General features: G+C 46.8%; 1 long non-coding RNA gene across 2 annotated transcripts in view; it reads left to right on the plus strand.

The window, feature by feature from the left end:
- The first annotated feature begins 21,872 nt into the window (after nucleotides 1-21,872).
- Nucleotides 21,873-22,511, plus strand: part of LOC139360889 (uncharacterized) — a 112,640-nt gene continuing 112,001 nt past the window's right edge. For both annotated transcript variants that reach the window (XR_011618444.1, XR_011618445.1), the window contains exon 1: nucleotides 21,873-21,893. This is a non-coding gene — a long non-coding RNA (uncharacterized lncRNA). The remainder of the gene's footprint in view (nucleotides 21,894-22,511) is intronic.

Genomic DNA, 22,511 nt, shown 5'->3' on the forward strand with positions numbered 1-22,511 from the left:
TAGCATTTTACTAGCTTAGAATCTTTGACATAAGGTCTTTGAAGGCATGAGGACAAACGCTATGCTTTGGAGTAAGACCTCCATACCCCATAGATGAGTCTTGCAGGAGCTCTTGGTCCTAGAAAGATTTGCTGAAAATCATAGACATGAGGCAGATGGATTCATAGGAGAAAAGGCATACAAATGTATTTAATGTGTACACACTGATGCCTTAAGAATGGTGGTCCAACTTCCCAGGGAGCTCCAGAAGCTTATGCGCTATCCTGAGGTTATAGAAAGAATGGGGCTTGGGTTCTGCTAAAACCGGTTATGGGAGTGGGAGAAGAGGAATTCTACTGAGGGATAATACATGATTACTAGGGAACAGAAATTAACTTGTAAATAGTTCTATTTAGAATGTAAGTGATCCTTGGAGACAGTCATCATCTGGAAAAAGGGTCTGTTCAGGTGGAGTTATGTCTAGGTCTTCTTTCCTGTAATGGATAACAAGGGAACAGGGAAGGGAACAAGAACAATTGTTCTCCTTGGTGGGTCAGTCTTATCCTTATGTAGATAGGGGAAAAGTCTCTTCCAGTGTTGATCTCTAAGGGTTTTTAATTCAAAATACTCATTGTAGCAGGGAGTCATATTTTGGGGTGAAATATTTTGATTTCCTTCATAAGCAAATATGGCTGCAGAGAGAGGCTCATGAAGATGCCACGTTCCTCCCTGAAGCTGTTGGCATGGATGGTGGATAGCATCCTAGAGGACTCTGCTTATCGCCACCCATTTCTCCAAACAAGGGGGTGGATGTAACAGAGTTGTGCCATCCTGGTCAAGTTTGTATGAACGCCCTAAAAGAAACTTGGTGTGTGGTTGTACTTCCCTTCCTGTTTTTCAGGGAACTCTAGTTACTCAGATTTTTGTCTTCAAAAGCCCTTGGGCCAGTGACTACGGAATGACAGCATTCCCTTCAAGGGCATCTCTGCTCTGATCTGGAGCCAAGTTCAGGAAAAGAAAAGGAGGCTGTGGATCCTTTTCAGACCTTTGCAGACCTGTTGGAGCTCTGAGGAGTCAGCCAGCACACTGTATTGAGCAACCCTCAAAGGATCGCACTATTACTGACTGGGGGTGCTTTACAAAACAGTGGTCTGATGAGGCAGGAGCTCTTTATACAGTTTCAAATGACCTCTGCAGGAAATTCATAATGGTTTCAAAGGGAAATAGAGTACCTTTGCTGTGGAGAATCCTGGCAGGCTCCATCTGAAGCAGGGATCAAAGTGAACACTTTTCAGGCCTGGGGCAAATTGAATTGTGTGTCACCTGATAGGATGCGATGAGAAGAATACAGCATCACTTCAGTGATGTCCTTGGGAAGATGCATAATGTGAATGTAATTACGAGGAAACATCAGACAAACCCCGGATGAGGGAAATGTCTGGCCTGTCTTCTTCAAAAGTATCAGGGCTGATACACCCGTGTTCCTAGGGCATTATTTACAATAGATGAAAGGTGAGCCAGCCCAAATGCCTGTGGACAGACAGATGTATGAACCAAATGTGGTCCATCCATATAATATAATATGATTCGACCTTAGAAAGGAAGGAAATTCTGACACAGGCTGCAACATGGATGAACCTTGAAGATATTATGCTCAGTGAAAGAAACCAGTCACGAAAAGACAAATACTGTATGGTTTCACTTCTAAGAGGTACCCAGAGAAGTCAAATCCATAGAGACAGAAAGCCGAATGGTGGTTGCCAGGGGCTGGGGGACAGGAGAATGAAGAGTGTTTTGTGGGTCTGAATTTTAAGTTTAGGGAGATGAAAATGTTCTGGAGGTAGATGGTGGTGATGGTTGCATGATAATATGATGTACTTGATGTCACTGAATGGTACACTTAAAAGTTTTAAAATGGCAAATGTTATGGGATATATGCTTTACCGCAGGTTTTTTTCTTTTCTTTTCTGTTTTTTCAGATACAAGCTCTTTCTCTGTGGCCCAGGCTGGAGTGCAGCAGTGCATCCTAGTTCACTGTAACTTCAACTTCTGAGCTCAAGCGATCCTCCTGTCTCAGCCTCCCAAGTAGCTGGGACTACAGGTGTATGGCACCAGGCCCAGCTAATTATTTTTAATTTTTAATTTTGTAGAGATGGGGTCTTGTTATGTTGCCCAGGCTGGTCTTGAACTCCTGGCCTCAAGCAATCCTCCTGCCTTGGCCTCCTACAGTGCTGGGATTATAGGTGTGAGCCTCCACGCCTGGCCACAATTTATTCCTCTAAGTGCCAAGGTTAAGAAAGTCAGGGAAAGACTGAGGGAATGTTCAAGATGGGAAGATACTGAGAAGACGTGATAACAGGCTGGGCATGGTGGCTCATGCCTGTAATCCCAGTACTTTGGGAGACCGAGGTGGGCAGATCACCTGAGGTCAGGAGTTTGAGACCAGCCTGGCCAGACCAGCCTGGCCAACATGGTGGAACCCCATCTCTACTAAAAATACAAAAATTAGCTGGGCATGGTGGTGGGCACCTGCAGTCCCAGCTGAGGGAGGCTGAGGCATGAGAATCGCTTGAACCTGGGAGGCAGAGGCTGCAGTGACTCGAGATCACACCACTGCATTCCAGCCTGGGCAACAGAGTGAGACTGTCTCTAAAGTAACAAACAAAAGACACGATAACAATGACAGTTTGTGGTGCCGAACTGGGCCCTGTAGCTGTAAATGATGCTCTAGGGACACTTGATGAACCTGGAATGGAGCCTGAGGGTTAGGTGGTAGTCATCTTTCAGAGTGAAGGCCTCCCTTCTGGTGGTTGTAGTGAGTTTATGCAGGAAGATACCTTTATTTGCGGGAAATACACACTCAGGTATTTGTAGCTGACTGAGTCAGCAGCTTCATCTCAAAAGGTTCAGAAATAAGTTATTTGTGCCCTCCTAGCAACATTTCAGTGAGTTTACAATTGTTTCAGAATTCAAAAACTCGTAATTGAAATGCAGTGGAATCATTCTTTGAAAAGAGTCATTAAGAACAACGTATTTTTACTTATTTTTATTTATTTATTTATTTTTTATTTTTATTTTTTGAGATGGAGTCTCGCTCTGTTGCCTATGCTGGAGTGCAGTGGCATGATCTTGGCTCACTGCAACCTCTGCCTCCCAGGTTCAAGCGATTCTCCTGCCTCAGTCTCCCAAGTAGCCGGGATTACAGGTGCACGCCAGCACGCCCGGCTAATTTTTGTGTTTTTAGTAGAGACTAGGTTTCACCATGTTGACCAGGCTGGTCTCAAATGCCTGACCTCAAGTGATCCGCCCGCTTTGGCCTCCTCAAGTGCTGAGATTACAGGCATGAGCCATTGCGCCCGGTGAAAATAGTGTTTTTAAATTAAGGGATACCCAGGAGAAAGCAGTAGTAACAGGACAGGTGCTTAGCAAGGCGTTTGACATCTGGGTGACTCCTACTTGACATATTCACCTGACCCCAATGTCCTGAGCAACCTGGATGTGTGGGAGCTATTTTCATATCAATTTTGTAAGGTCAGAGCTTCTGGATGGAAAAGAGAGTCCAACTGGCCCCTGTACCCCAATTAGGCAGTGGTTATCCTGGGCCCATTGATTACCCCGTCAGACCACTGAGGGTGCCTGTTCACCATGAACCCACAGTCTAGGCAGGAGCCAGGACAACAACACACAATAATGACCCCACTATGTGTCAGTGTACTGGGTTAAATGGAGGCCCCTCAAAAGATATGTTCACATCCAAATCCCTGGAACCTGCATTTTACTTCTTTGAAGGTAAAAGTCTTAGGCCCAGCCTGGTGGCTAATACCTGTAATTCTAGCACTTTGGGAGGCCGAGGCAGGAGGATTGCTTGAAGCCAGGAGGTCAAGACCAGCTTGGGCAACATACTGAGGCTCCATCTCCACAAAAAATTAAAAAATTAGCTGGGCATGGTGGCGTGCACCTATAGTACCAGCTACTTGGGAGGCTGAGGCAGGAGGATCGCTTGAGCCCAGGTGTTTGAGGCTGCAGTTAGCTATGATTGCACCACTGCACTTCAGCCCGGGCAACAGAGCGAGACCCTGTCTCAAACAAACAAACAAACAAACAAACAAAATTTATGACTTCTCAGTGCACTTAGCACAAACCCAACTCCCTCGCCAGGGCTGAGAAGTCCTCGCACCATCTTGGCCCTTCCCAGCTCTTCAAATTCATGCTATGCTTTCTCTTCATTCTCTAAATCTCAGTCACCCTGAGTTTCTTTGAGGTCTTCCCATGGCCTCAGCTCCTCCCTGCCTCAGGGCCTTTGCGTGTGATTTCCGTGTCTTGAACATGTCCTTCCCCTCTTGCTACGCTTGGCAGATTTTCTTTCATCCTTCACGTTCCAGTTTTAATATTCCTTCTTCTGAGAGAGGCAACTTCCCAAACCGCACAATGTGCATAGGCCTCCTTCCTGCCGTTCTTCACTCTCCCTGGATCCCGTCCTGTTCCATCAGCGTGCACGCTGCGGGATGCACTTGGCGAGTGGCCGTGTGACTTCTGTGGGCCTGTCCTCCCTCCAGGCCGCAAGCTGCAGGGCTTCGAGGAGCCCATCATTTTGGTTCAGGCGTATACTCCCTGTGCCAAGCTCGGGCTCTGGCAGAAAGCAGACGCTCGGTAAGTGCTTGCTGAATAAATGATAGTGGGAAGAAGGCAGAAATCAGGCGTGTCTGGGGAATCCAGCTGGCAAGGAGGAGGATGGATTGGTAACTGGAGGAGTTTTAATTTCTCTGACTGGCATCAGCCAACGGCCAGCTTGATATGAGATTAGAAACCCCTAGAGCTGGGAATTTTACTGCTTTCATATTCTCTGAAACATCTGAGGACTTGCGTGCTGCCCATACTTCAAAGTCACTCTCAGGTCTCCTCTCTTCTCTGGAAACTTCTCTGACTACAGGTCCTCACTGGCCCTGCTTCTTTTTGTTTTTATTTTTTTAATTCTTAATTTTTAATTTGTTTTAGAGACAGGGTCTCACTGTCACCCAGGCTGGAGTACAGTGGCACCATCATAGCTCACTGCAGCCTCAACCTCCTGGGCTCAAACAATCCTCCCATCTCAGCTTCTCAAGGAGGTAGGACTACAGGTACATGCCACCATGCCCAGCTAATTTTTTGATTTTTAAATTTAATGTTTTAAAGAAATGGAGTCTTGCTATGTTGCCCAGGCTGGGGTTGAACTCCTGGCCTCAAGAGGTCCTCCTGCCTTAGCCTCCCAAAGTGCTGGTATTACAGGCACAAGCCACCACACCCAGCCTCCTGCTTCTCTTTGAATAAATACTGTATTAGGCCAATGTTGCAGTGCTATAAAGAAACACCTGAGACTGGGTAATTTATAAGAAAATGGGTTTAATTGGCTCACGGTTCTGCAGGATGTACAAGAAGCACAGTGTCGACATCTGCTTTTAGGGAGGCCTCAGGGATCGTCCAATCATGGCAGAAGGTAAAGGGGGAGCAGGGGTCTCACAGGGCAGGAGCAGGAGCAGCAGCAAGAGAAAGAGTCGGGGGAAGGGCCACACTTCACAACAACGAGATCTCACCAGAACCATTGAAAGGACAGCACCAAACCATGAGGGATCCTCCCCTATGACCCAAACACCTCCCACCAGGACCCACATCCAGCATTGGGGATTACACTCTAACATGAGATTTGGGCAGGGGCAAATCTCCAAACCATATCAAACACTTATTTGTTACTGGGTTCTGATGATAAGCATGAACCCTTTATTGTTTATTTCTTTTTTGTTTTTATTATTGTTATTTTTTGAGACAGAGTCTTGCTTTGTCACCCAGGCTGGAGTGCAGTGCCGTGATCTCGGCTCACTGCAAACTCTGCCTCCTGGGTTCAAGCGATTCTCTTGCCTCAGCCTCCGGAGTAACTGGGATTACAGGTGCCTGCCATCATGCCTGGCTAATTTTTGTATTTTTAGTAGAGATGGGGTTTCACGATATTGGCCAGATTGGTCTCAAACTCCTGACCTCAGGTGATTCACCCACCTTGGCCTCCCAAAGTGCTGGGATTACAGGCATGAGCCACCACGCCAGGCCTTTATTGCCTTTATTGTTTATTTCTTAGCTGAAATAAAGAGAGTTGCTCAAGGCAACTGATGACAGAATGAGAAACGCAATATGGTGGGTCCGTTGGCCAACTTGCAGATTCCTTTGCTATGTCGTCCTTAGGGTAAGGGAAGAAAGACTCCATGGTGGTCATTGAATTCCTTTGCCTTGATTGTGGGTGGAGAAGGGGCTTGTTGGCAAGGTTCTGAGTTCCTGGGCTATTTGCTGGAGAATTTCCTCCCTTTGGAGATCCCACAGAAGAGGAACTGGAAGAAAACTGTGTGTGTGCTCCAACCAGTCTTGTGAGGAAGTCCAAATCCCGAGGATCAGAGTTAGAGGCAGGGATCTGTGAACCCGGTAGTGGGGAATGGCAAATGGATGCATGATTGTGTGCTGCAACGTTATGACTGGCTTTTTTTTTTTTTTTTTTTTTTTCCTTTGAGACAATGTCTCGCTTTGTCACTCAGGCTGGAGTGCAGTGGCACGATCACCATTCACTGCAGCCTCAACCTCCTGGACTCAAGCACTCCTCACACCTCAGCTTCCTATGAGTAGCTTGGACCACAGGTGCACACCGCCATGCTCAGCTATTTTATCTGGAACCAAATGTCAATTGTGCTCTGTGAGCACCCCTGCAAAAAACAGATCCACGTGTTGGTGTCAACGGCCAAGTAAACAGTCCGTGGCTCAAAGGCTATTATCTCTGTTAGGCATGTTGGTAACTGATGCCCATTCAGAGCCCCCAAACCAACTGGTTTCACACCCACAGACAAAAACCAGATCCTAGTTTGCCAGGTCGAGGGTGGCCCATTCACAGGAGGGTGAACAGAAATTGCAGGAGACTGTTGACTTCCTGTTCATCAAATGATAATTCTTGTTAAATACAATTTGGAATATTTTATTTATATTTTTTCTTATTGTTTAGTTTTTAGTCAGATCTATCTTTCACATGACGAAGATACAGTTTTAGGTTTTAAAGCACAGTTAAGCCTTGGGGGGTGGATTGTGGAATCGAAGTTAATTTCCTGGCTTCCGAGTTTCATCAGAAGACTCTTAGATACTGCCTTGTTGCAACACTCTAAAAAAAAAGTTCAGTCCCCCTCCCTCCTGCAGCAAGTGAGGCATGCTGGACTTAATTTAATCTTCCTTGGACAGGGATCCTACATTGCCCTGGGACCAGCGTTCAGCTGGGCTAACAAGCCCTCCACTTTACTTTAAGGGTGATTTCTATATAATGGCCCCAATATGCACTCTGGAAGTTACATTTTCAATTAAGTCTCACCCATCTTCATCAACAGTGACTCCTTTCTTGGAATCAGACTTTGGAAAACAATTTTGATTGAGACGTGTTCGACTCATTGAGGATACAGAGTACAGGTTGAGTATCCCTCATCCAAAATGCTTTGGCCCACACGTGTTTCAGATTTCAGATTTCTTTTCTGGACTTTGAAATATTTTCATGTATTTATGAGATATCTTGGGGATGGGACCCAAGTCCCAACACGAAACTCATTTCTGTTTCATATACACCTCATACACAGAGCTTGAAGGGAATTTTATACTATATGTATATTTTGCATATGGCATAAAAATCTATAGATATATTTTTGAGACAGGGTCTCTGTGTCCCACTCGGGAGTGCAGTGGCACGATCATAGCTTACTGCAGCCTCAACCTCCTGGGCTGAAGCAACCTCCCGCCTCAACCTCCCAAGTAGCTGAGACTATGGGCATGTGCCACCACACCCAGCTAATTTTTAAACAATTTTTTGTAGAAACAGGATCTCACTGTTGTTGCCCAGGCTGACCTTGCACTTTTGGGCTCAAGTGATCCTCCTGCCTAGGCCTCCCAAACTGTTGGGATTACAGGAGTGAGCCACCACGCCCAGCCTATATAATATTTTTAATAATTTCGTGCGTAAAACAAAGTCTTAACCACATTTTAACTGTGACCCCTCCCATGAGGTTAGGAGTGGAATTTCCCACTTGTGGCATCGTATTTGCAACCCAAAAGCTTGGGATTTTGGAGCATTTCAGATTTCAGATTTTTGGGTTAGGGTTGCTCAACCTATATTTTACTTTATTTTATATTGTTAGAGACAGAGTCTCACTGTGTCACCCAGGCTGGGGTGCAGTGGCACGATCTTAGCTAACCACAGCCTTGAACTCCTGGGTTCAAGTGATCCTCCTGCCTCAGCCTCCCAAATCACTGGGATTACAGGTGTGCACCACCGTGCCTAGCTTCAACCTGTATTTGTAAATATTTTTTGAGTTTATGGTGAATGCTATCTTTTTTTAGTGAGACTATGAAAATCAAATACAGATCCCCAAATGGTATGGTGGGAAGTTTGGTAGATTCACAAACTCCTTCAGCTCTAGAATAAGGGCGATAATGCAAATAGAGTGCTTCCTCTGAATTCATTTGCCCTAATTAACCCTTCCTCCTGGCCTTGGTACCCTGGAGGTAGCTTAGAAACAATGTTCAGGCTTAGAGAGAAGCTCAGATGGTCCCACTTGGGTATGCAGGAGGCCTTTCCTCATGGAAGCTGTATGGGGAAAGCAGATAAGCATTGGGGTCTCCAGTGTAATTTTTCTGATAGTGAAAACAAGAAGTGCTGCAGGTAATCAGTCTTTATTTTCTTCTTTTTCTGCCTTCATCCTTGGTCTGTTTGGCAGTTACCCAAATTACAAGACTTGACAGTTGTTTCTATTTAATAAGCTTGCTTTGAAACTCAAGAAGCATCCAGTGTGCAGCTCTGTCAACAGGGAATCATTAATGCTGAACAGACAAAATGTGCATGTTTAATTGTTTTCATTGAAATAAGCGCCCCATGTACCCCCTGCTATTTGCGAGTAAACACAGGTTAACTAAGACCAGGACACCAGACATAGCTGCCGTCTCTGATGACTTGCTTAAGCATGTGAAAACAGAAAACAGGCTTGGTTTTGGATGACCAATAGGATTTCACTTTTTTTTTTCTGAGATAGGATCTTGCTCTGTCACCCAGGCTGGAGGGCAGTGGTGCAATCTCAGCTCACTGCAACCTCGACCTCCTGGGCGCAAACAATCCTCCCACCTCAGCCTCCTGAGTAGCTGGGATCACAGGCATGCACCACCACACCCAGCTAATTTTTGTATTTTTAGTAGAGATGGGGTTTCACCATGTTGCCCAGGCTGGTTTTGAACTCCTGGCCTCAAGTGATCTGCCTGCTTTGGCCTCAGTGCTGGGATTACAGGCATGATCCACTGCTCCCGGCCCGAATTTGCTTTTTTACTTTCACCTTCCACTTCCACTTTAGCCTAATTCCCAAAGTGAGATGAGTCTGATTAACAGAGGAAGAATGAAGACATTTAAAAGCTTCTTTGTGGACATCTATGTCTCCCTTCCTGGACAGGTGGTGGTTATCAGTAAAAGCTAAGACACTGGCAAAACTTCTTGGCATTCCGTTAGAATTTTAGTCAGGCTGCTGTACATCCCTGTTTCATAGGAAAAACTGGGAACCAGATTTGTACAGGACCCAGAAACCTGTATTTCTTCCTATGCGAGAAGACAGGAATGTTGGCCCGACTATCAGTGAATATCCTGAGTTTTGCTACCTAATAAGGCCCGTTTTTCCTTCCTTCCTTCTTCCTTCCCTTCCTTTTTGTGCTTCACTTAAGAACCATGAGAATTATAACCCTACTTCCAGATTCTTGATTCTGAGATGGTGGATTTGACATGGTGCCTTTTCCCAGCATGGGGCCATCGGCTTTCCATCCAAACCGCCTCAACTTGCTGCAAACTGAACTCAGTGTCTTCCCCACGCAACTCTGTCCCTCTTCCATCTTGTTTACTTAAATCACTCCCTCCTCTAACTCATCCTGCCTGAAACCTTTCCATCACCTTTTAACAAATTAACCAAAGTCCATCTACATACAGAGAGGCAGACCTATGATAGGTCCACAGCTCCCCAAATCTCATAAACAGAACGCTTCCCTGGAAGCAGCACCAGGTGAAGACGCGGAACACTGCCAGCGCCCTGCACGCCCTTCTGCCTCTTTTGAGTTGACGTCCTCCTTTCCCCTTTATCCTGGAGCCCTCATGCTTCCTGGGCCCTCTTCTCCTTTGTCCCTCAGTCCCGTCAGCGCTTCTCCCCATCTGTTCTCACTGTCAGCTTCAGGCTAGAACACAACTCTATCATGTCTGTCTCTTGTTCAAAAACCCTCTCTTGCTGTCCAGAACTATGGTGTAAAAAGAGCCCTCAGTTTCTTAACCTAGACTCCAAGGTCTGCTGGGACTTGACTTCATCCCGTATTTACAGCCCTATTTCCCACAATTTTTCCTCGAACTCCTTAAGATTGAGCCAAATGGAAATATGTAGCGACCCGGTAATATGAATAATAATGACAATAAAAATAACTGAATGGTTTTGAACGTTTAGCAATGCACCAACCATGCTCTTGGTTAAGATGTAATCTATTTTGTTCCTCATGGCAATCTCAGGAGATAGGTGATATTGCTAACCCCACTTCGCCGGAAGCTGAGTGACTTCCTCAAGGTCACACATCCTGTGAGTCATAGAACTGCCATCAAGACTCAAAGGGTCTGAGCTTGGGGCAAGCTCTATGTACAAGTGCCAAGGTTTCCTGCATCGGGATTGTGCTCATGCCGTTCCACCATTTAGGGCGTACATGACCTATCTTTATCCACGTCTGACCCACTCTGCAAGACGCAGCTTACATGTGTCCCCTCCAGTGGGCTCTCCATGGTTCCCTCCATTGGTAGTGATCTCTGAACACCCAGAACATTTTCCTTATCCCTCTTCTGACACATTTCCTTTAATTCATTTAGCAAATACCGTCAATTCTCATTATTCAAAGTAGCGACGTTCTCTAAAGACTCCATGCACACCAAATTAGCAAATACTAAACTTCTGCTCCTAGAAGAAACACACAGGTCGGGGTCTTGGAGCCTCTTGTCAAACATTTTTGTCAACCGATCAATACATAATCTTGTTTTGTGTGTGTTTTGCTGAAGACACTTCATTTAATATATGTTATTGATCCATTAAGGTTGAACTCACGGCCAACGGCACTGTAACTCACACCTGAATAACAGGTGTCGAATGTGTATTTTCCCTATAAGGCACATCACAGCCTACTTGTTTTAGGAACAGAAGACAGGACTTGGGGACCATTTTAATACGTGAAATCATCAGTTACAAGTACAAACATGCAAAAAACATGGCACAAGGTAGGCTGTGAAAAAGACACTGGTTTACAGCAATGAGAGCTGAAACAGGAAGGCAGAGGGTCCCTCATTTGACCTCAGCTGGGAACATGCATGTTGAGCAACTTCAAAGACTTTTACCACTCTGTGCACATCCGAGGATGACTGTGAAGCTCACCTCGCTGTGGATCACCCCCTTACACAGCTGCTGCACTTCACGGCCTAGTCATGGCACTCTGCATGCATGACCTCCCATCTCCACCTGTCTTGCCTGGGCACTGATGGATGACTTCCTCAAGAACTGGATCTCAGGATGTCTGGGGCAGAGCTCTGAGCACCCCTTAATGAGATGGGATTCCAAAGGATTCCCCTGAAGCCCTGACCAACCCCCGATGCAAAGGGATCTTGAGCCCATGTGGTCTCACCTACTTAGATACCGATATTTGTAAATTTCCTCCTTTGCTTTGTGAATGCTCTGGCTGTTTGTAAATTCCTCTCACTGATTGCAGATCCTTTTACAAAGCCACCCACTCAATGGTAGGATCCCTGTCTCTCTTCTCTCAATGCTAGCATAGAGCTTCGCCATGTAAGTGGTTATTCAATTAAATAAAACTTGAAAACCTACATGAGCAATACCATTAATTAGAAGGCACTTACTTTATTCCAAACAGAGTTATGTCAGACACACTCTGGTCTGCTTGCTAGAGTCTTCCTATTTCTTGAGCATACATCTTGTTGCTTTTGGAGGAGGATAAGATAAGAATACTGAGTGGCTTAGCTTGATTTTGTAGTCCCTTTGAGTGAACTAGATCCCTAGACCTGGGTTCATGGAGCCTGTGGAGCTGAGGCCAATAAGAGAAGCGAAGTTCCTCAGAGCCCAAGAACTGTTGACCTTGGGTCCTGTAGAAGAGTCAGCAGGGCTGGAAATGCAGGCAGAATATTAGCTAGTATTGCACAGACACTTCTAATTGTTTTTTGTTTGTTTGTTTTGAGACTGAGACTCGCTCTGTCACTCAGGCTGGAGTGCAGTGGTGCCATCTCAGCTCACTGCAACCTCCGCCTCCCAGGTTGAAGCTATTCTCCTGCCTTAGCCTCCCAAGGAGCTGGGATTAGAGGCACCTGCCACCATGCTTGGCTAATTTTTGTATTTTTAGTAGAGACGGGATTTTGCCATGTTGGCCAGGTTGGTCTCGAACTCCTGACCTTAGGTGATCCGCCCGCCTTGGCCTCCCAAAGTGCTGGGATTACAGGCATGAGCCATCGTGCCTGGCTCAGACGCTTCTATTTGTATGGTTCTCAACATGCAGGTATGTGTTTTGTAACCAAGCATAGCCCCCGTTGGACATCGATGGGTTACTTGGTGTGACTGGGTACTCTTTTCTTTTCTTTTCTCTTTTCTTTTCTTCTTTTTTTTTTGAAATAGAGTCTCACTCTGTTGCCCAGGCTGGAGTACAGTGGCGCCATCTTGCCTCACTGCAACCTCTGCCTCCCGGGGTCAAGCGATTCTCCTGCCTCAGCTTCCCAAGTAGCTGGGATTACAGGTGCGTGCCACTACGCCTGGCTAATTTTTGTATTTTTTAGTAGAGACAAGGTTTCACCATGTTGGCCAGGCTGGTTTCAAACTCCTGACCTCAAGTGGTCTGGCCGCCTTGGCCTCGCAAAGTGCTGGGATTACAGGTGTGAGCCACTGTGCCGGGCTATGACCGGATCCTTTCATGCTGGTCTTTCCACTTGTCTGCAGTCCTGGAAGTAGGCTACTTTGGGCAGCTGTCCTTGGCTGCTGCTCCCCTGCACCTTAGGATCCTTGTGAAAAGTGACTCTATGCAAAGAGACATGCAGCTAATGCGTGCTGCAGGGTGAGTGGAGAGCCTGGGAGCTGGGCTGCAAAAACCTATGCAACCCAAGCCCGATCTGCCTGACCTTGAATTGGTTTACTACATGTCTCTCTCTTACCAGGCAAGTCTCCAAGGAGTCTTTCACTTTGGACAGTGCATCCCCAAATCAAAGATTGATTCATAAAAAGAACTGATGAGATGTTGCCTTTTGCTCAGGCACCCTATTACTCATGTTTCTCCGGAGTCCCTTGCCATTTCTTCCTTGCTGACTCAGAGTAACGATGGAGAACAAAAAGCCAGGAGGATAGAAAAAAGGAAAGCCGCGCTACCCGGAGAGTCTGGGGAAAGAGTCAAGCTTCTCTTCCCAACCCGCATCTTTTTTGGTTGTTGTTTCAAAGAACTTACTTTGCCCCATTCAAGCTGCAGGGAAATCTCTTTTGCTAGAGGGTGCGATCAAAGCAGGTGGGGCATCTCCATGCAGTGTGTAGGTCACAAAATAACTCTGAGGACATCAAAGGCCTGTGGGACATTGCACAATGACATACTGGACCCGTTAGACACGCAGTGGGTTTCGCTTCCTGTACATTTCTCTGAAAAACCTGCCGAGTCATCGACAGTTATCACCACCTTGCAGAATTTACGAAAGCTTCTAAGCAGTCATCTGTATAATTTCTTTTGCGTCTAGGGCTCCTTGTGCTCTTGTAATTTAAAACGTGTTTAAATAATAAAACCAACACACAACCTGGGGCAAAATTAAAATTCCAGGGAAGGCAGGTGAGATTTTGCTGGATGGGATCCTTCAAGAAATGTGCAGATAAAACAAGGACCAGCAGCTCCTTTTCCTGAGTCTCCTGGAGCGAGCAAGTCATTGTTAGGTGCATGGCTTGATAAAGAGAAGTGACAAGAAGATGGTATTTTAGACACTGAGAAATGAAAGCAAATGTGCATCATATCTAATGCAAAGTATTACTGCCCCTAGGAAAGGAAGGTGTGTGCAACCACAATGAAAGAAATACACTTTAAAAAAAATTGCCAAGTTAGCAGATTTCTGTCTCAAGAATGTAACAAAAGCACTTTTTTTATCTTGAGGATTTTTTAAAGTTAAAAAAAGTCAGCTCCTAAGAAAAGATAGGAATGTGATTCCTGAGCTGAGGGTATTTGCATTTTGAATTTTTGTTCCTACCTTGCAAGTAGGAATTGTGCCAAGAAAGCATAAACACAGAGAAGGAAATGGGTGTTTGTATTTGCAATACCTGGCTCAGGAGAGGAGAGAAGCCAAGAAGAAGGGTGTGTGATTCACTCCTGAGTGCACCTGGAACCCAAGCGGCCAGAGACATGAGTTGTGGGCCAGCAGGTGGATCCCGTGGCCGCAAAATTTTGCTGTGCGACTGCTCGCATCAGTGGTGGTGTGGACGCCTTTAGGCAAGGTGTGTCTGTGGCTTGCTGGTATTTCAGCCAAGGAATGTGTCAGAATAAGCTCAGCAGCCACAACAAGAGAGGATGTGTAGTGTTTCCGGGAGGGGCTTATGTTGTTCTCAATTTCCGGGTACAAGGCTGGGTGCAGTGGCTCACTCCTGTAATCCCAACACTTTGGGAGACCGAAGCGGGCAGATCACCTGAGGTCAGGGGTTCAAGACCAGCCTGACCAACATGGAGAAACCCCATCTCTACTAAAAATACAAAATTAGCCAGGCATGGTGGCGCATGCCTGTAATCCCAGCTACTTGGGAGGCTGAAGCGGGAGAATCGCTTGAACCTGGGAGGTGGAGGTTGCGGTAAGCCGAGATCGTGCCATTGCATTTTAGCCTGGGCACCAAGAGTGAAACTCCGTCTCCAAAAAAAAAAATAAATAAAAAAAATAAAAATAAAATTCCGGGGACAGAGTGATGTTAGACCAGACAGTGGGTCTTAAACTGTGGGTGTGTTTCAGCCACCTGTGGTGTGTGTTACAAAGGCAGTCGCCTAAGATCTCACGCTGGAGCTGGGACCCACGGAGCTGGGCAGCTTGAGGTGGTTCCAAGTTCAGTACAGGTGGTTCAAGGTCCCTACTCTGAGAAACTGACATCAAATGAAAGAACACAAGTTTAGCGTGACAATCCTTTACCATCACACTTCACCATTGGCAACCCACACTGCTTAGCCATATTCAAAGTCACTGGCAAGTGATTTTATTTTATTTTCAAGCGTGGGACAACTTAATTTTGTGAAATGTATATTTTTTGGTCATAGCATAAGCTACCACTCCTCAGTTCTTTTTGGCTGTTTTACAAACCAATCAGGAAATGTATGGCAAAAACAGCAAAAGGGAAGTCGATTTTAAAAATGTACGATGCATGTTTTCATTGTGTAGACATTAATAATGAAAACAAAAGGAAATTTTTGGCTCTCGAGGAAAATGGAAGTGCCTAAAACGTTAGTTTTTTCTTTTCTTTTTTTTCCAAATACCCAGACGTCAAGGAGACTAAAATGTAAATTTTAACCTAAAAGTATGAATGTTTTGGGTAGCTGGTTATAGTATCATCCTTGTGATTTGGAAAACATTCGAATGTATCCTTTCCCTGATTATATAGAGATTAGCTAGTATTTTATGTGTAAGCAGGGCCAGCTTCGCTGTCTTGTGACAGTTCAGTCCCACATGGACTGGTTTAATGTTCTGCAACCTCCATATTGCAATGCCTCATCATGTTGTCTTCGAGTTTGTATTTTGAAAGCAACGGTCTGACGGGACAGTGGAGCATGAGCCCAGGGCTTGGAGGTGCCACCTTCCTGCCTCCTAGGATGGACTCTCTGTGCTCTGCTTCCCTGCCCCCATCCAACGATGCGGCTACCCTCCGCCCTCTGGCAGGCGTGGAGAGGTTCAGGTCAGCAGGCATGTGCCCCACTTGCCAAGTCGTGGGTGGGACCCCAGGAGCCTGTGAGAGTCCACATTGGCCCTCTGAGTATCCCTATGCCCAAAGAAGTGCTACATTAAAAGTAAAAAGCAAAAGCCAGGCGCAGTAGTGTGTGCCTCTAGTTCCGGTTACTTGGGAGGCTGAGGCGGGAGGATTGCTTGAGTCCAGGATGTCAAAGCTGCAGTGACCTATGATTGCGGCATTGTATTCTAGCCTGGGCCACAGAGCAAGAACCTGTCTCTAATAATAATAATAATAATAGGTGAAAAAACACCATGACAGGTCCAGAACGACTGGGGAGGGGGGAAGGAAAAATCTTTTCTGCTTTTGAAAAAAGGACCCCAAATTTACATTTTGCACTGTGCCCCACAAATCATGCAGCCGGTCCCATGTGTAAGTCATATATGAACACATCGCTCCACTGCAGGATAATGGATGCAGGTCCAAGAAAGGGGAAAAGGATGACTCATTCCCACACAAACAATTCACAGGGAAAGAATTCAGATGGCCAATTGCTCACCTAACATAGTTTATAATTCCTAACATAGTTCTATAAGTGTTGCAGATTAAATTTTAAAAATCCATGGATGCTCTGTTTATTTTTAAAAATAGTTATGCATTACTTTTTTCCCCAGTGCAGCTCTGTGCAGGGACAAGCAGTTGGATGGAATCATGCCCAATAGCTCCCTGTAATGTAGAAGTGACACACTGTCCCCAACCTGCCAGGTCTTGTTCCTCATAGGCGGGCTACTCTCCAGGTGTTTGAAGGGATAACTTCAGCAAGGGAAGAGATCCCATGATTCCCCCAAAGACAGGAATGTGCATTTGCCTAGTGAGAAGGCAGAATGGCACTCAGGAGTTGCCCCAGGGACTGGTCGACAGCCAGCAGCAGGAACAAGGACTGGCCAGATCCCTGGTCTTTGCTAATTTCATAGAGCCCATTACCATGCTCTGCTGCCAATGGAATTGTGTCTTTTTTCCAGTTATTCTTACAGTGGGTCTTCTTCTTCTTTTTTTAAAATTTCCTTGCAGAACTCAGTCTACCAATGGATCTTCTAAAGCAGTTATCCATGTAACCTCAGCAAATAGGCATGGTTCTTTCTCCCACCTCAACAAAACACAGCACATCTGGTATTACATAATTGGTTGGAAAATATTTTGAGAAAATATATATATGTTTTCATATAGTTAAAAATCAGCAAATTAGAAATATATTTCTGTAGACTCTTAAGTCAGTGATTCTCAACTGGGGGCAATTTTGCTCCTCCCATCCCAGGGGACATTTGGCAATGTCTGGAGACAATTTTGGTTGTCACAATGGGGGGTGCTCCTGGCATCTAGTGGTGGAGACCAGGGATGTTGCCAAACATCTTACGATGCACGGAGCAGCCCCCTACAACAGAATTATCCAGTCCCAAATGCCAATGGTGCCGGGATTGACTTACATAAACAATTCTATTTTTAGAAGTGTTATTCATTTCCATTCCCCAGCAATAATCTAGCATTATTTCTTCCCCAAGAGAAGCTTCCATGAACCAGAATTCAGAATATTAACTTATAGGAGAATGCCTCCCAAAAGGCGATTATGGGTTTGTCTCTATCATAAAATAGAGAGGAACGTGCAGTCTGAGAATGTTCACAATGGGAGCAAAGTGGAGGCATGCAGCCTGCCTTGGGAGTGTTGGAAGGGGTGTATCACGAAGCTCCAACCTTGCCAGTACAAAAAGGCAAAAAATTGAAAGCTGCCAGGCAGCTTTCAAGAATTTGGTTGTGCAGGCCACACCCCAGATGAATGAAACCCCAGTCTCTGTCAGTGGGACCTGGGTCGTGGGAGTGTTTGAAGCTCCCAGAGTGTCCCCAGTGTGGGGCCAGACTGGAGCATCACAGGACACATGGTTAGATGTGGGGTGAGCGGGGTTAGCTGTGCAGGAGGCAGTGACCAAGGGATAGGAACAATACCCCTCCACATAAGCTAAGGCAACGGAAGCCTGTGCAAATCCACTGCGAATCAGCCCTCATTTAAATAATGACTGTACAGTCAGAGACTGTGGCTGGGATCCAATGTTGACTGGGGTCTACATGGCACACATGGGATTAATAACATCAAGCACGGAGATATTGGCAAGAAGGGGGAAGGAGAGGCAGGAACAAGCTCTCTTTTATTCATTACTGAGAATTCTCCTTTCAACTTATTTTAGAGTTAACTACAAGATCTGTTTAGTCAATGAAGTGACTGGAGCCTTTTCTTTTTTTTTGTTTTTTTTTTGTTTTTTTTTGAGACAGGGTCTCACTCTATCCCCCAGGCTGGAGTGCAATGGTGTGGTCTCAGCTCACTGCAACCTCTGCCTCCTGGGCTCAAGCGATCCTCCTGCCTCAGCCTCCTGAGTAGTTGGGACTACAGGCACCTGATACCATGCATGCCTGGCTAATTTTTTTTTTTTTTTTTTTTGCAGAGTCTCGCTCTATTGCCCAGGCTGAGTGCAGTGGTGCCATCTTGGCTCACTGCAACCTCTGCCTTCTGTGTTCAAGTGATTCTCCTGCCTCAGCCTCCTGAGTAGCTGGGATTACAGGTGTCAGGCCCGCCACGACACCTGGCTGATTTTTGTATTTTTAGTAGAGATGGGGTTTCACCATGTTGGCCAGGCTGGTCTTGAACTCCTGACCTCAAGTGATCCGCCTTCCTCGACCTCCCAAAGTGTTGGGATTACAGGCATGAGTCACCATGGTTGGCCACCCCTGGCTAATTTTTGTATTTTTTGTAAAGATAGGGTCTCACTATGTTGCCCAGGCTGGTCTCGAACTCTTGACTTCAAACAATCTGCCTGCCTTGGCCTCCCATAGTGCTGGGATTGTAGGGGTGAGCCACTGCACCGGGCCGAGACTGGAGCCTTTTCTGTAGTTGAGACCACAGTTTCTCCACATCAGCACTGTGAACGTTTGGGACTGGAGCGTGCTCTGTGGTGGGGCTGTCCTGTGCATGGTAGGGGGTTGACCAGCATCCCTGGCCTCCACCCATGGGATACCAAGAGCACCCTCTGCACCTGTTTGAGACAACTCAAAACGTCTGCAGACATTGCCTAATATCCCTTGTGGGGCAAAATGCCTGCTGGCTGAGGGCCACTGGTCTAGACCAATGCTTTTTAAATTGCTGAGGTGCTTATCTCAAAAATTAGTTGGTCGTACATTCAGTTGAGTGGGCGGTGACTAGCACTGAAAGCATGAAATGGAAGTGGATAGCCCAGAAAATTATAGAATGAGTCCATGGCAAGGGGAAGGATAAGTTCACGAGCATCGTGTCACATTTTGGTCACATGTATGTGTACGTGGGTCTTGTGTTTCTGTGTGAAATGTACTTCTTACTGTGGATGGGAGTTTCCTTGGGGGAGAAGGAACCACCAAAGAGCTCATGCTAGTCAGATGAGGTTAGTTCAAGGAAAACCTAAGGAGGCAGGGCTTAACCTCATCCATCGCCAGTGACATAAATTGATGGATTGGTATTATTATTATTATTATTATTTTAAAGACAGAGTCTTGCTGGGTCTCCCAGGCTGGAGTTCAGTGGTGCCATCTCGGCTCACTGCCCGAGGTGGATGGATCACGAGACCATCCTGGCCTTCATAGTGAAACTCCGTCTCTACTAAAAATACAAAAATTAGCTGGGCGTGGTGGTGCTGCCTGTAATCCCAGCTACTCGGGAGACTGAGGCAGGAGAATCCCTTGAAACAGGGAGTTGGAGGTTGCAGTGAACTGAGATGGTGCCACTGCACTCCAGCCTGGTGATAGAGCGAGATTCCATCATAAAGAAAAAAAAATGTCACTCAGGTTCGGGTGTGGTGGCTCACGCTTGTAATCCCAGCACTTTGGGAGGCTGAGGTGGGCGGATCACTTGAGGTCAGGAGTTCAAGACCAGCCTGACTAACATGATGAAACACCATCTCTACTAAAAATACAAAAATTAGCCGGGTGTGGTGGTGTGCGCCTGTAATCCCTGCCACTCAGGAGGCTGAGGCAGTAGAATCACCTGAACCCGGAAGGTGGAGGTTGCAGTGAGCTGAGATTGTGCCACTGCACTCTAGCCTGGGGAATAGAGCGAGACTCCATCTCAAAAATAAGAAAAAATAAAATCCACTATCCTGCTAAAATGCACATATGTGTATATATCAATATACAAAACATTCTAATAGAGAATATAACAGAAGGGAACATTTCCACTCACCACTGTCAATATTTAGGTTTTGCAGGACATCCCCAGAACACAGAAGGCAGTGCTTTGGGAGAGAGGGCTCCTCCCGAGGCTCTGGGATATTGGGATATTGGCGATGCCCCCCAGACACCTGGAGCACCCCCCACTCACCTGTTTTGCTTACCTCTTTTCTTTTCTTTTTTTTTTTTTTTTTTTGAGATACGGTCTTGCTTTGTCACCGAGGCGGGAGCACGGTGGCACGATCATGGCTTACTGCAGCCTCAACCAATCCTCCCACCTCAGCTTCCCAAGTAGCTGTCACCCTCTTTTCTGATATAAGGTCTAATTAAGGTCAAGAATCAGCTTTGGGCTTGGAAACTTGGCCAGTGTTTTCTGCCTTTAACTAGAAAGTTTCAAGCAGGAATTCCAAACAACCCCAGTGCAGGCAATGGCAACAGACAGACCCATGGTGCAGGAGAAACTGTATTCATTTCCTGCACTGAAGCTAGTGAAGAACAAGGTGACTTATGTGATTACACAGTGGGGAATAACTTAGGATACCGTCCTTAAACGTTAAACAAGAGGAATACTGTGCAAGAGGGAAATGGTTCCTACATTCTGGCATATACAATTCCACGCGGTGGAATTTAAGCCCTCATTTAAAGTATAACTTTGAAAAATATTTAGTGACCTAGAAAAATATGTATTTCTTAAGACTAGGTAACCAAATCGGAATGCTAAACTATTTATACAGAGTGAGCCCGATTTTATTATTTACCTCCCCTCCACCCTCAACTCCCATTTTTGGATGGGAAAATTCTTCCACACAGAGGAAAACGACAGGCACGTCATGAATGCAAACGTCAACGTTGGTTTTCTCTGGGAATTTTTATTTTATTGGACAGAAAAGTGGCTACACTTTGCTTTTTATTAGGAAGAGAAGACGCTTTAACATCTAAGTAATGAAGTCACAGCGAAGTGAAGAAGCCCCTTCACCCATCAGATGGCTTAAGAATGCCATCCTGGCGTCGTCCATAACTCCTCGAATCCCCTACTGCGCTGATGACACAGAATCAGAGGCTTCCAGGGGTACGCTTAGGGGGCATCTGATGCGCACGGCAGCTACTGGGCCCCAACTCTGGAGTGTTCTCATTCAGAGATTTAATTATAGGGCGGGGTCGTCAGGAGCAGGTCTCCCACTGTCCTGCAGGAACCCTTTTTGACCTTCAGTAGAGACAGAGCCCTAAAACTTTGGGCCTGATTTTCCCTTCCCCAACTCCTCCTCGTGCTCTTCCCAGGCACTTCCCCACCCTCAAGAGACTCCCTTCTTTACCTCTGTCCCCAAGTCCCTCTCTCCCCAGGCCTTCTCAAGGGCTCCCCCGCTGCAGGACCCCTCTGCCGTCCCCTTTCCTGTTTCGGAGTGTCGCGGGGTTCTGGAAACCACAGTCCCCTCAACAGCCCTGAGATCCCCCGGGAGGAACCAGCGAGCCTGAGCCCTGTTTTGGGAGCACAGGGAGACACCCGCGCGGGCGGCCGGCGGCGTGGGGGCGGGGCGCTGAGAGTGCGCAGCTCTTCTAAGGTCGTCGGTAATTCCTTCCCGGTCCATGTAGGGCGCTGGCACAGACCGGCCCCAAGAGTCTGATCCTGGGGGAGGGGAGGGGAAGAGAGGTGAGGGGAGGGGAGGAGGCTGGAAGACGAAGTGGGAGGAGGTAGGTTGTGGCCTAAACCCCAGTGCAGGGAGAGGAGGCTAGGAGGGGGAAGGGAGGGACAGAGAGGGGATGAAAAGCAGAGGAGGAGGGGGAAGGGAGGAGAAAGAGGAGGCAGGGATGCGAACCGGAGGAGGAGGAGGCGGGAGGACGGAGTGGGTGGAAAGCAGGGGAGGATGGGGAGGGGAGAGGTGGAAGGGAGAAGAAGGAGGGGGAGGGTAAAAAGCAGAGGGGGAGGGAAGAGGGAGGGGGTGAAAGCAGGGGGGAGGGGAGGAGGGAGGGGGTGAAAGCAGCAGGGGGGAGGGGAGGAGGGAGGGGGTGAAAGCAGCAGGGGAGAGGGGAGGAGGGAAGGAGCAGGGGGAGGGTAAAAAGCGGAGGGGGAGGGTAAAAAGCAGAGGGGGAGGGGAGGAGAAGGGAGGGGGTGAAAAACAGAGGGGCAGGGGGAGGGGAGGAGGAGGAAGGGGGATGGGAGGTGAGAGAGAGAGGGAGGATGAGGGGAAGTGAAAAGGACGAGGGGGAAGGGAAGTGAAAGAGGGAGAAGGGGGAGGGGAAGTGAAAGAGGGAGAAGGGGGAGGGGAAGTGAAAGAGGGAAGAGGGGGAGGGGCGCCACCCAGCCTCTTT

Source organism: Macaca nemestrina, chromosome X, assembly GCF_043159975.1.
Source record: "Macaca nemestrina isolate mMacNem1 chromosome X, mMacNem.hap1, whole genome shotgun sequence".
In the NCBI taxonomy this organism is placed as follows: domain Eukaryota; kingdom Metazoa; phylum Chordata; class Mammalia; order Primates; family Cercopithecidae; genus Macaca; species Macaca nemestrina.